Genomic DNA, 11,871 nt, shown 5'->3' with positions numbered 1-11,871 from the left:
ACTTTATTAAGTTATCTTTGTGTATTTGATCAATTCTGTGTATTAATTTCTAGTGTGAACACTAACTTTGTTATTTTCTTTTGCTTAATTTAATTTTTTGGAAAGGCAGAGTTACAGAGAGGGAGAGAAAGTCTTCTATCCACTGGTTCACTTCCCAGATGACCACAATGGCCAGGGCTGGGTCAGGATGAAGCCTGAAGCCAGAAGTTAGTTCCAGGTTTCCCATGAGTGCGCAGGTACCTAAGGACTTGGGCCATCTTCTATTGCTTTCCCAGGCACATTAGCAGGAGGCTGGGTTAGAAATGGAGTAGCTGAGACTTGAACCATTCCCCGTTTGGGATGTCAGGATGCAAGCAGCAGCTTAACATGCTATTTCACAACACTGGCCCCTGCTATTTTCAAACAAATTAATTTTAGAATATCTTCAATGAAAACATTACCAGTTGTTCTTAACTTTTAATATATCATTCACATTACTTCATTGCTTAAGGTGTGTTTCAAAGTTTCATCTCAATACAAAATAAAAATTTTCAATAAATAAAAACAAAATAAAAATGTAGCATTATATGTGTGTGTGTGTGTGTGTATTCAATGCCAATTGTGATGATTTTTTGGGAGAATGGGATTTTAAAGCTTAGCACCATTCTTTTATAAATGTATGTCCATAGACCTCTCATTTAATCTCCTCTATTATAATCTGTAACTGGAAAAATCAAACGCATATACCAAATAACATAGAGATTGGGACATTTTAAACACTCAAGACAAAAGCTGTTATTTTAAATTACAAAATATTGTAAATAAAATCTGTCTAGAGATGAACATTACAGTACAGTGTGTTAAGCAACCATTTGCAGTGTCAGCATCCCATATGGAAGAACCTAGTTGAGATCCAGACACACTGCTTTGAATCCAGCTTCCTGATAGTGCTCTGAGGAAGGCAGAAGAAGATGACCCAAGTGCTTAAGATCCTGCTATTCATATGGGAGACCAGGATGGTGTTTCAGGCTCCTGGCTTCGGCGATCCCAGCATGGCTTTTGTGGCCATGTGGGTTGCGTACCAGAGGTTGGAAGATCTCTCTATCTGTTTCTCCCTTGGTTTCTCTGCCTTTCCAATAAATTAATCTTTTTTTATATAGAGAGAAAAGATTAGCATTACTTTTATTTAATGAATATAAATTTCCAAAGTACAGCTTATGGATTACAATGGCTTCCCCTCCCCCTTAACGTCCCTCCCACCCGCAACCCTCCCCTTTCCCACTCCCTCTAATCTTTTTAAAAACAATTTACCTAAAGTTTCTTTTAAAGTCCAGTTGCATTTTTTTTTTTTTTTTTTGACAGGCAGAGTGGACAGTGAGAGAGAGAGAGACAGAGAGAAAGGTCTTCCTTTGCCGTTGGTTCACCCTCCAATGGCCGCCACGGCCAGCGTGCTGCGACCGGCGCACCGCGCTGATCCGATGGCAGGAGCCAGGAGCCAGGTGCTTTTCCTGGTCTCCCATGGGGTGCAGGGCCCAAGCGCCTGGGCCATCCTCCACTGCACTCCCTGGCCACAGCAGAGAGCTGGCCTGGAAGAGGGGCAACCGGGACAGAATCCGGCGCCCTGACCGGGACTAGAACCCGGTGTGCCGGCGCCGCTAGGCGGAGGATTAGCCTAGTGAGCCGCGGCGCCGGCCCGCATTTTGTTTTTAATTTTCCTCTTTCTCATATTTGAGATGTACTTCTAATAATAGTATCCACTCCAGTTGTCTGAGGTATATTGAGTGTTAAAAAAAAGTGTAAAAGCAACAGTGGTCATTTGGCACAGTGGTTAAGGTGCCACCAAAGATGCTGGCATACTCCATCCTAGCGCATTGGTGTTGGGTTTGGGCTACCCTTCTGATTCCACATCCTATTCATGCACACCCTGAGAGGCAGCAGATTTTGCCTCAAGGAGTTGGAACCTGCCTCCCACGTGTGAAACCAGGACTGAGTTTCAGTCTTTTGGTTTCAGTGTGGCCCAGCCCCAGCTGTGGCAAGTTAGGGGAACGAGCCACTGGATGGAAGATTGATCTCTCTCTCTCTCTCTCTAATGAAATGAGTAAAAATCTGAGAGTATAAAAACTTGGAATATATACTCACAGAATGTTATAGTTGTATCTTAGAGACTACTTTATTTAGCACTTTCATCTTTTTTTTATTTTCATCGATTTATTGAATTCTGTAAACATTTCCATAAAATTTTTAAAATCAGAACTTCACAGTTTCTTTTTTTTAAACTTTTATTTAATGAATATAAATTTCCAAAGTACAGAATATGGATTATAATGGCTTCCCCCCCATAACGTCCCTCCCACCTGCAACCCTCCCCTTTCCCACTCCCTCTGCCCTTCCATTCACATCAAGATTCATTTTTGTTTCTCTTTATATACAGAAGATCAGTAAGTAAAGATTTCAACAGTTTGCTCCCACACAGAAACATAAAGTGAAAAATACTGTTTGAGTACTAGTTATAGCATTAAATCTCAATGTACAGCACACTAAGGACAAAGATCCTACATGAGGAGTAAGTGCACAGTGACTCCTGTTGTTGACTTAACAAATTGACACTCTTGTTTATGGCATCAGTAATCACCCTAGGCTCTAGTCATGAGCTGCCAAGGCTATGGAAGCCCCCTTTCATCTTTGACACAGAGATTAGTTACATAGATCCCCTGACTAGCTGGTAGAAGAAAAATGTTTAGAACTCATTTATAATGATGACATAAAGAAATCAGTCTAGAATGGCGAATTGCTCCAGAGGATATGTTATTCTTATACATTCATTGTTTTACACACACAAACACAAGCATACACACGGTACATACACATTGTACTAAATACTCGTACATTAATAAAAATGTTGAAAAGTCTGCATTCTATTATTCTAGAGAAAATACTTATATATATTTAATAATATGTGTTTAATAATCTCCTTTCTTCACTTACTATTGATTGAAGGCTACAAAAAATAGATTTACTTACTTAAATTAGTTCAATTGTGTGCATAGCTGCTGAAAAATTGCATATGTCAAACTAGTCATTATGGGAGCTCCGAACTTAATTCATATGATATTCCCAAACTTTATGGCTTATAAAAACATTTAGGTATTATCTCAAGCTTTTGTGAGTTAGGCTGAGAGCTGGTCCAGGTTACTCACAAGCCTGTCTTCAAGGTGCCAACTGAATCAGCAGACATTGCAAGATGGTTGAAGCATCTCTCACTCACTGGGCTGTTGGCAGGAAGCTGTCCTTGGAATGTTTCTGGCAAAAGTCCTTTCTTGGCTCCTTGCTGTCTAAATATTTCTATAAACAACTCACAACATGTCAACTGCCTTTGTCTGAGGGAAAAGTGAAGACAGAATTAAAGCAAACAATGTGGAATTCACAGCCTTTTGCAAACCAATCTTTTAAGCAATATACCATAATTTTTGCCATTTCATAATTATTAGAAGCAAGTTACCAGTTCCTGCCTATAGTCAAAAGAAGGGTAGTACACAAGCAAGTGGTAGCCACCTACCCTTGATATTATAAATGAGGGAATTTATTTTACTGATGTGTAAAAACCTTAATATAAAGTTTTCATATTCATGCAAAAATGGCTTTGTTAAAAAAAAGGCCAGAGTTTTATTCTAACTTCATAAGTTTTTCATGGGTTTTCCTTATACATAAAAATAGTTTCTTTCTACTCATTTGAAGTCTTCTTTTTCTTTTGATAAGTAAAATACTCATAGAAGTCAAAATGATATTTAAGAAGTGATAAGCATATAGGACTTTCTTTTCAACCCCAATAATAAAGTTGAAAGTCTATTTATATCTTTCATTTTCATTTGCTTATTATTTCCTTTGCTTATATTCAGTTATAATTATAAAACTCAATCACTTTTCAAATTGTTTTGTGACAAACATATTAAACTCAGTGCCATGATGTTGAAGAAATTTACTTTTGATCTTAGAAATGAGTTTAAAGAATTAATACATGTGAAAAACTACTATGTATTCCAGCAATGTACTTTAATTAAACAAAGCCTCACTAAACTAGATGGATTTTCTTTCATAATATAGTCCAAATGAATTTCTTTTCTGCTTCCAAATAGTAGAATCACTAATAGAACATTGGAAATTTAAGAGAGGAAGGACAATGCATTTACAACTGTAGAAGCCAATGTTGTTCACAACTTTTAGATTTGGCACATAAAATAAAGAAGACTTGTAATTAAAAGTGTTCGTAAAATCAGAAAATTTATATAATTAAAAAGCAAAATAAAATATGATCTAGGCATCTCTGAGTAGCATACTTCGCTTTAAAACAGAAACTAATACATCCCTTTTTATATTTTTATAAAGATCTTATACATTTGCCTTTTTGTTAGAAGGTTAATTATAATACTGAATAGTGCAAGTTCTTTAAATTTAGGTGATTTTCATTTTCCTTTGTTTATAATTTCATATTAACTTATGTCACAGGGTGTGGAGTATATGAGCTGCAGTACTATGAAATAATATTTAAATTCTGTAAGGATGAAATTAAACAGTGTAATTTAATTCTTGCCTTAGAGTTCTGCTCTACAAATATTCAACCAAAGGACAATACATTATTTGAGGAGAAAAATTTTATTTGTATACAGTTCTATTCTATATTGTTTATTTATAATTAGAGAAGTAATTAACAGTGACTACAGAAATATCAAAAGGTGCAAATAAACAGAAAGAAAAATAAATATTCCCCTCATTACATTCATCAACGAGATACAAATCACATTTTCTTGCTTCCTCTCAGATGGCAATTAGTACAAATGTACACCTGTGTATAGACATTTCAAATTAAGTTCTTTCTATATGTATCTATGTGTCTATATATAGAAATGTATATATACACACAGAGAAATTGGCTTTATATAAGAGATATTTGCATTCATGTGTCCATGAAAATGTCAGTCTCATATTACCCTTTCTTCATTTTTAAACTAGTTATCCCTTCTACTGTGACCCCAATAAAACTGGGGAAATAGTGAACATGTGCGTAAAAGGATGAAGAAAATTTGAGTGAGCACAGAACATTAAAGTTGCTTCTATGGTGCTGATGTTGTGGCACAGTGACTTTAGCTGCCACAAGTGACGCTGGCATCCCATATTGGAATGTAGCAAATTGCAGGGTAAACCAACGAATTGATTTATCTCTTTCCCTCCCTCTGTCTATTACTGTTCTTTTAAGTAAGTAAATAAATATTTAAAAATTGAATTTATATATTTTAATATTTTAAACCCATATTAACAATTATATTGCATATAATAAAGAAATTGAATAATTGCTTTTCAAAAATTTAGCATAGCAATTTGGTGTATTTTATGAAAATATTGTAGTACATTAGTTTTCTAATTTTCTGAAATAAAGTTTCATAACAACAAGTATTTTTTATCTAATAATTTCTCTCAGGAATTTGGGGGACTATGTTAAAATTTTACCATTTCAAATAATTAATTTAATACTCATGTGTGAATATTTAATTAAAGAACCATATTATGATTTAGTGAATTTTGTTTTTTGTTTATGTTTTTATTTTTTAAGATTTATTTATTTATTTGAAAGACAGAGTTACAGTGAGGCAAGATTCAGAGAGAGAGAAAGAGAGAGAGAGAATGAAAGAGAGAGAGATAAGTCTTTTATCCGCTGGTTTACTTTCCAAATGGCCACAATGGCTGGAGCAAGGCAGATCCAAACCCTGGAGCCTGGAGCTTCTTCCAGGTCTTACACATTGGTGGCAGGGGCACAAGGACCTGAGCCACCTTATACTGCTTTCCCAGGCCATAGCTGAGAGCTGGATTGGTAGCCGGGACTGGAATGGGTGACCATAAGGGATGCCGGCACTACAGGTGGCAGCTTTACCCATTTTGCCACAGTAATGGCTGTGAATTTTTTAAAATAAGAGATATCTTTATAAAAGACAGAATTATTTATTTTATTTTTATTGAGTAAAATTAATTTTAATTCTAGAAAGATATATCTAGAATTCTGTATTTATGGTATATACACATACATAGATAAGCATATATAAATGTACATATGTGTGTAAAAGTATATATACATGTGAATAAATTGGAGTGAATACATTAGAAACTATAGACTTTTAAATTACTTTAAAATCATTTGGCAACATTAAATTTTACTTGATTTATGCTAATGGTGAAATATTGTCACACAAAATACAAAACTCTTATGATTTTAAACATTAATTATAAATAATAGCCTAGTGATTGCACACTGTATTTATAAAACAAAGATTTAGTAAGAAATAAGCAATACATTTTTACCTTGGTAGAAATAATTGAATTTGTCAATATAATTGTAAAATCAAAAAGTTTCTGACATAAAACAACCAGTTACACTCTAAAATGTGTATATTGTTAAAGTTGTTGTTAAATAAAATTTAATTCCACAAATTCACTAAGTAAACCAAATTGAGAAGTTTAACCTCAATTACAAAGATTTGAAGAAATTATTTTAGTCAACTGTACTTAGAAACTAAATTAGTCATTAAAAATATTCATTTTTGAATAGACACTGCAATCTTATTCTCATGTTTTAAGCACTTTTATTATAGATACAACTTTTTTAAAGATTTATTTTTATTTATTTCAAAGACAGAATTTTACAGAGAGAAGTAGATCCAGAGAAAGAGGTCTTCTATCCACTGCTTCACTCCCCAGATGACCACAATGGCCAGAAATGAGCTGATCTGAAGCCAAGAGCCAGGAGCTTCTTCTGGATCTTCCATGTGGGTTAGGGGCCCAAGGGCTTGGGCCATCCGCCACTGCTTTCCCAGGCCATAGCAGAGAGCTGGATTGGAAGTAGAGCTGCCTGGACTTGAACTGGTGCCCACATGGGATGCCAGTGCTGCAGGCTAGGGTTTTAACCTGCTGTGCCACAGTGCTGGCCCCTATAGATACAACTTTTAAAGTTCATAGGAACATCCTCTTCATTTATTAGAAATAGACACTGGGACCACTATTACAAACATTAGATGATGGACAAAATTTTTCTTTACTAATGTGTAATGGAAACAGGATGATAAGATCTCCTATTTCCAGGTGCTCTGCTCACATCTTCTCCATTTGTATTCTAATTTCAATATAAAGGAGCTCATTCATTATTGAAAAGTTTTTGGAGTTTTATGCTAATAATATAAATTATCACAATACATGCATGCTGTAGTTTTCTGGAACTCTCCTCCCCAAATGCTTTGGTATTAATCCGTTAAATTTAAGCACACTACTAGGCTTGCTCCTTGAAAATGTAAAACATCAATTTCTGGGGTCAAAATTAAGCTCTAGAAAGAATACACTATTTATGCATATAATCTAGTAAAATATTGTTAGCAATAAAAATGAAAATAACTAGAATATCCTCTAAATTAATATTTGAATGAGATGGAATTTTTAAAGAAAATATACTTTCAAAAATTCAACAAGAAATTATTGAGCACTTATGTGCTTGGCAGTCTGAGAGGCCCTGGAATAAATTGGTGTGCACTTTGTCTTCACTGGGCTGACCATCTAGCAGAAAATATGCAATCAAGAAATATATGCCTAATGAAACTGCCTCAGTAAGCTAAACCAATTGCATAAACTAATTGGATCACTAGCTTAAACTAATTTGACACAAAAGGAAATTCATAATAGAAGTTATACACAGTTGTGATTAGAAATGGAAGTTTAAGCAGATAAAAAATAAAGATGAAGTTCCTCCAACAAGAAAGTATAGTGTGGTTCTTACAGAGTCTTAAATCTGTAGTTCATAAAGAACCTGGGTTCACATATTTGTGGAGTTCTGATTTAAGATCAACCCTTGTTCTGACTGTTGATGTACAATTTAATACTTTATCCCTTTTAGTATTTTTTTGTTCTAGTTAATACTATTAATTGAACTCTGTAATTAACACACAATTATACTTAGGTGTTTAAATTTAATTTAAAAGTGATCCCTGTTAAATATAAAAGTGGGAAAAAGAGAGAGAGGAGATGTACAATTTGGGACATGCTCAATCAGAATTGCCCCAAATGATGGAGTTAGAAATGTGTCAGGGGATTCCAATACAATCTCATCAAGGTGGCATGTACCAACGCCATCTCACTAGTCCCAGTGATCAATTTCTGTTCACAATTGATCATAATGAAAGGACTAAGAGTCAAAGGGATCACATAAACAAGTCTAGTGCCTGCTAATACTAACCAATAGAATAAATAAAGGGGAGAGAGATCCAACATGGGAAGCAAGATACACAGCAGATTCATAGAATGGTGGATGTCCTAAACAGCACTCTGGCCTCAGAATCAGCCCTGAAGTCATTCGGATCTGGCTGAAAAGCCCATGAGAGTATTTCAGGCATGGAAAGCCAAGACACTCTGGGGGGGGAAAAAAAAAAAAAAACCTAAATGAAAGATCTCCACGAGTGAGATCCCAGTGGAAAGAACAGGTCTTCAAAGAAGGAGGTACCTTTCTCTGAAGGGAGAAGAGAACTTCCACTTTGACTATGACCTTGTATAAATAAGATAAGAGTTGGTGAACTCAAAAGGCTTCCATAGCCTTGGAAGCTCATGACTGGAGCATAGGGAGATTACTGATGCCATAAATAGGAGTGTCAATTTGTAAAGATCAACAACAGGAGTCACTGTGCACTTACTCCTCATGTAGGATCTCTGTCCTTAATGTGCTGTACATTGAGATTTAATGCTATAATGAGTACTCAAACAGTATTTTTCACTTTGTGTTTCTATGTGGGTGCAAACTGTTGAAATTTTACTTAATGTATACTAAACTGATCTTCTGTATATAAAGAAAATTGAAAATGAATCTTGATGTGAATGGAAGGGGAGAGAGAGCGGGAAAGGGGAGGGTTGCGGGTGGGAGGGAAGTCATGGTGAGGGGAAGCCAATGTAATCCATAAGCTGTACTTTGGAAATCTATATTCATTAAATAAAAGTTAAAAAAAATTGAGAAATTATTAATTTGTTCACTTTAGTTGTGATATTCCTCTTACTGTGAATAGTTTAACATATGACTATGTAATAATTTCGATTTTACTTTTGATGAACATTGTAGTTGTTTCCTACTTGATAAAAATATGGATTCTAACTGCTCGGCTAAGTGAGGACTCAGATGAGATTTTGTATGTTTTACTGGAAACTGGAAGGATGGTGGTCTTTGTTTCATAGTGCCTTAAAAGTTAGCTCAACTGCATCCTGAAATCATAAAGAAAGCAAACCTTAGGAACATTGAACTTGAGTGCTTACCTGAGGATCTTTCTAAGCAAAGGTTTGAATGTTCTGCCTCAGTTTTGTTCTTAATGCTTGCATTAAAATGAAAGAAGAGAACAGAAAATCAAGAGAAGAAATCTTAAAGAATGGGCAGAATTAAATTCAGAAGATTTTATTCTGTCCAGATTGCAAAAGTGGCAAAGATTCACAGCTAGGAAAATGTGTGCTTGTGATCTGTCCAAGGCTGTGTCTGGGCACGCTTTCCCTAGTGTCTCAGAAGGACGAAAAGGACAGTGCATTGTCACATAAAGGCCCCTTTGAAGAATACCAATAACACACAGAGAAAACCAACGATGCTTTTGATAAGGTCACATCATCAAAAACACTGACATGCTTCATTTCTAAGGGATACATGCATATTTTACCAAAAGAATTTATGAAATGAAAGACTGTTAGGCTCCTAAGGTTCTATGGGTAAAACAGAGTCAGCGACACTCTTCAGTAGCAAACGCGAGCTACCTTTGCTAAAGGGAAAACAAAAGAAGAAAAAGAAAAGGAGAGAAGATTCTGAAGGCAATCTTTTAAGCCAACAGAGGAAGCCAGGAGTCGCTACGTTGGAGCCGTAAGCCACAGACAACTATTCTTGGGCTTGAAAACATTGTTTTCCAAGGCGGATTTTGAAATTTCTTGGAAACTGTGAGTCCCATTTTTCCACTTTGAATAACAATGTCTGCAGTTGGTAAGCCATACCTGTTTCGTTATTGTATTTTTGGAACACATAACTTGTCCCTTTTCTTTCATAAATTTACATAGGGAGGTAGTTGTTTCCCAGGGTGGATAATACCTGGAACCTTAAGCATACATGATTTACGTGACTTGGTTGATGAGATATGGGACATAAGCTAAGACTCAGTAAGATTTTGGACTTGAGTTGATTCTATAATGATTGATAGCACTGAGGACCTTGAGATAAAGTGAATTCATTTTGCATGTGGAATAGAAGTGAATCTTTGGGTGTCAGGTGATAGATTGTAATAGGTAGCATAGTGCCCCTCCCCAAAGATCCATGTCCTATTTTCTGGAACCAGCGAACATGTTATTTAATTGTACATAGACAGGAAGAAATTAAAATTGAAGATAGAATTATAATTGTTAATAATCTGACCTTAAAGAAAGGCAATTATCTTGGTGTACTAGTATAATTACAAGAGTCTCTGTGACAGTAAGGGAAATAAGAGTGTTAGAAGTAGAGATGGCATCATGGGAGTGTTGTCACCATTCATATCTGCTATGAAGATGGAAGAGGGTCACAAACCAAGAACTGCAGGCAAGCTTTCGAACTTGGAAGAGACAAAGATGTAGATTGAGGGGTAGCATTGTGGTACAACGAGTTCTGCCACCCACTTGTGACTCCCAGTGCTGTTTTGAGTACCAGGTACAGCTGCGCCTCTTCTGATCCAACTTGATATTAATATGCCTGGGAAGGGAAGCAGAAGATGGCTCAAGTACTTGAGCCCCTACCACTACTCCTGGATAGAATCCTGACTGCTGGCTTCAGCTGGTCTAGCCCCAGCTATTGAGGAATAAGTCAGTCTAGTCCCAGCTATTGGGAAAGTTTCTCTCTCTCTCTTTTTCTCTCTCTACCTTTTCAATAAATAAATAAGTTGTGTTTGTGTTGTGATGGAATATCCAGACAGAATACAATATTGCAAACACCTTGATTTTAACCTATATAATGCATTTTTTTACTTCTGACTTACAGAACTACATTATAAAAATTAGTGTTACTTTAGACCACTACATTTGTGGGAAAGTGTTATAATAGCACTAGATATTCATATAGGGGAACAGGTACTATGGCACAGTGGGTTAGGCTGCTGCCTGCAGTGCTAGCTTCCCATATGATCACCATTTTGAGACCTGGATGCTCTACTTCAGATCCAGCTGCCTGCTAATGTGCCTGTGAGGTCAGAGGAGGATGGCCCAAGTACTTGGGGGCCTGCTATTTATGTGGGAGATCTGGAAAAAGCTCCTTGATTGTGTCTTCTGCCTGATCCAGCCCCAGATGTTGCAGCCACTTGGAGAGTGAAACAGTAGATGGAAAACCTTTCTCTCCCTTTCTCTGTAACTCTACCTTTCAAGTAAATAAATCTTTAAAAGTAGAAATTAATATAGGGAATTTATCCACGATATTTCATTCTTCATTTGTTGAGGGTCATATATAAGGAATTACCCTCACTCCTCCTCTATGAAAGCTGGCATGATCCTGTAGCTAGAATGCTATCTCAATGAGTGGCTACTACTCTGGTCCAGTCGAGTCCAAGAGCTGTAGGGGCCAAATACTTCTGTGCAAGGAACAGGAACTTTAAGAAAATTCCATTGTAAAAGAAAGCACCAACCCAGAAACCACACAAATCCAATGCATGTGTTCATTAGTCAAATAGGACACCCCACCAGGGGCAGAGAACCTTCCAGACAGCCCCCATCTATCCAACCACTCCCCATGAGTCATGCCCCTACCCTCACAGTCATCAAGTGCACTCTTTTCTTTCTTTTTGGTTGTGTTATTTTTTTCTTTCTCAGAATTCAGAAAGCATCAGG

Source organism: Oryctolagus cuniculus, chromosome 4 (genome assembly GCF_051225735.1).
Source record: "Oryctolagus cuniculus isolate XC-2025 breed Fujian yellow rabbit chromosome 4, ASM5122573v1, whole genome shotgun sequence".
NCBI classification, from domain to species: domain Eukaryota; kingdom Metazoa; phylum Chordata; class Mammalia; order Lagomorpha; family Leporidae; genus Oryctolagus; species Oryctolagus cuniculus.
This window is presented reverse-complemented; position numbering follows the sequence as displayed.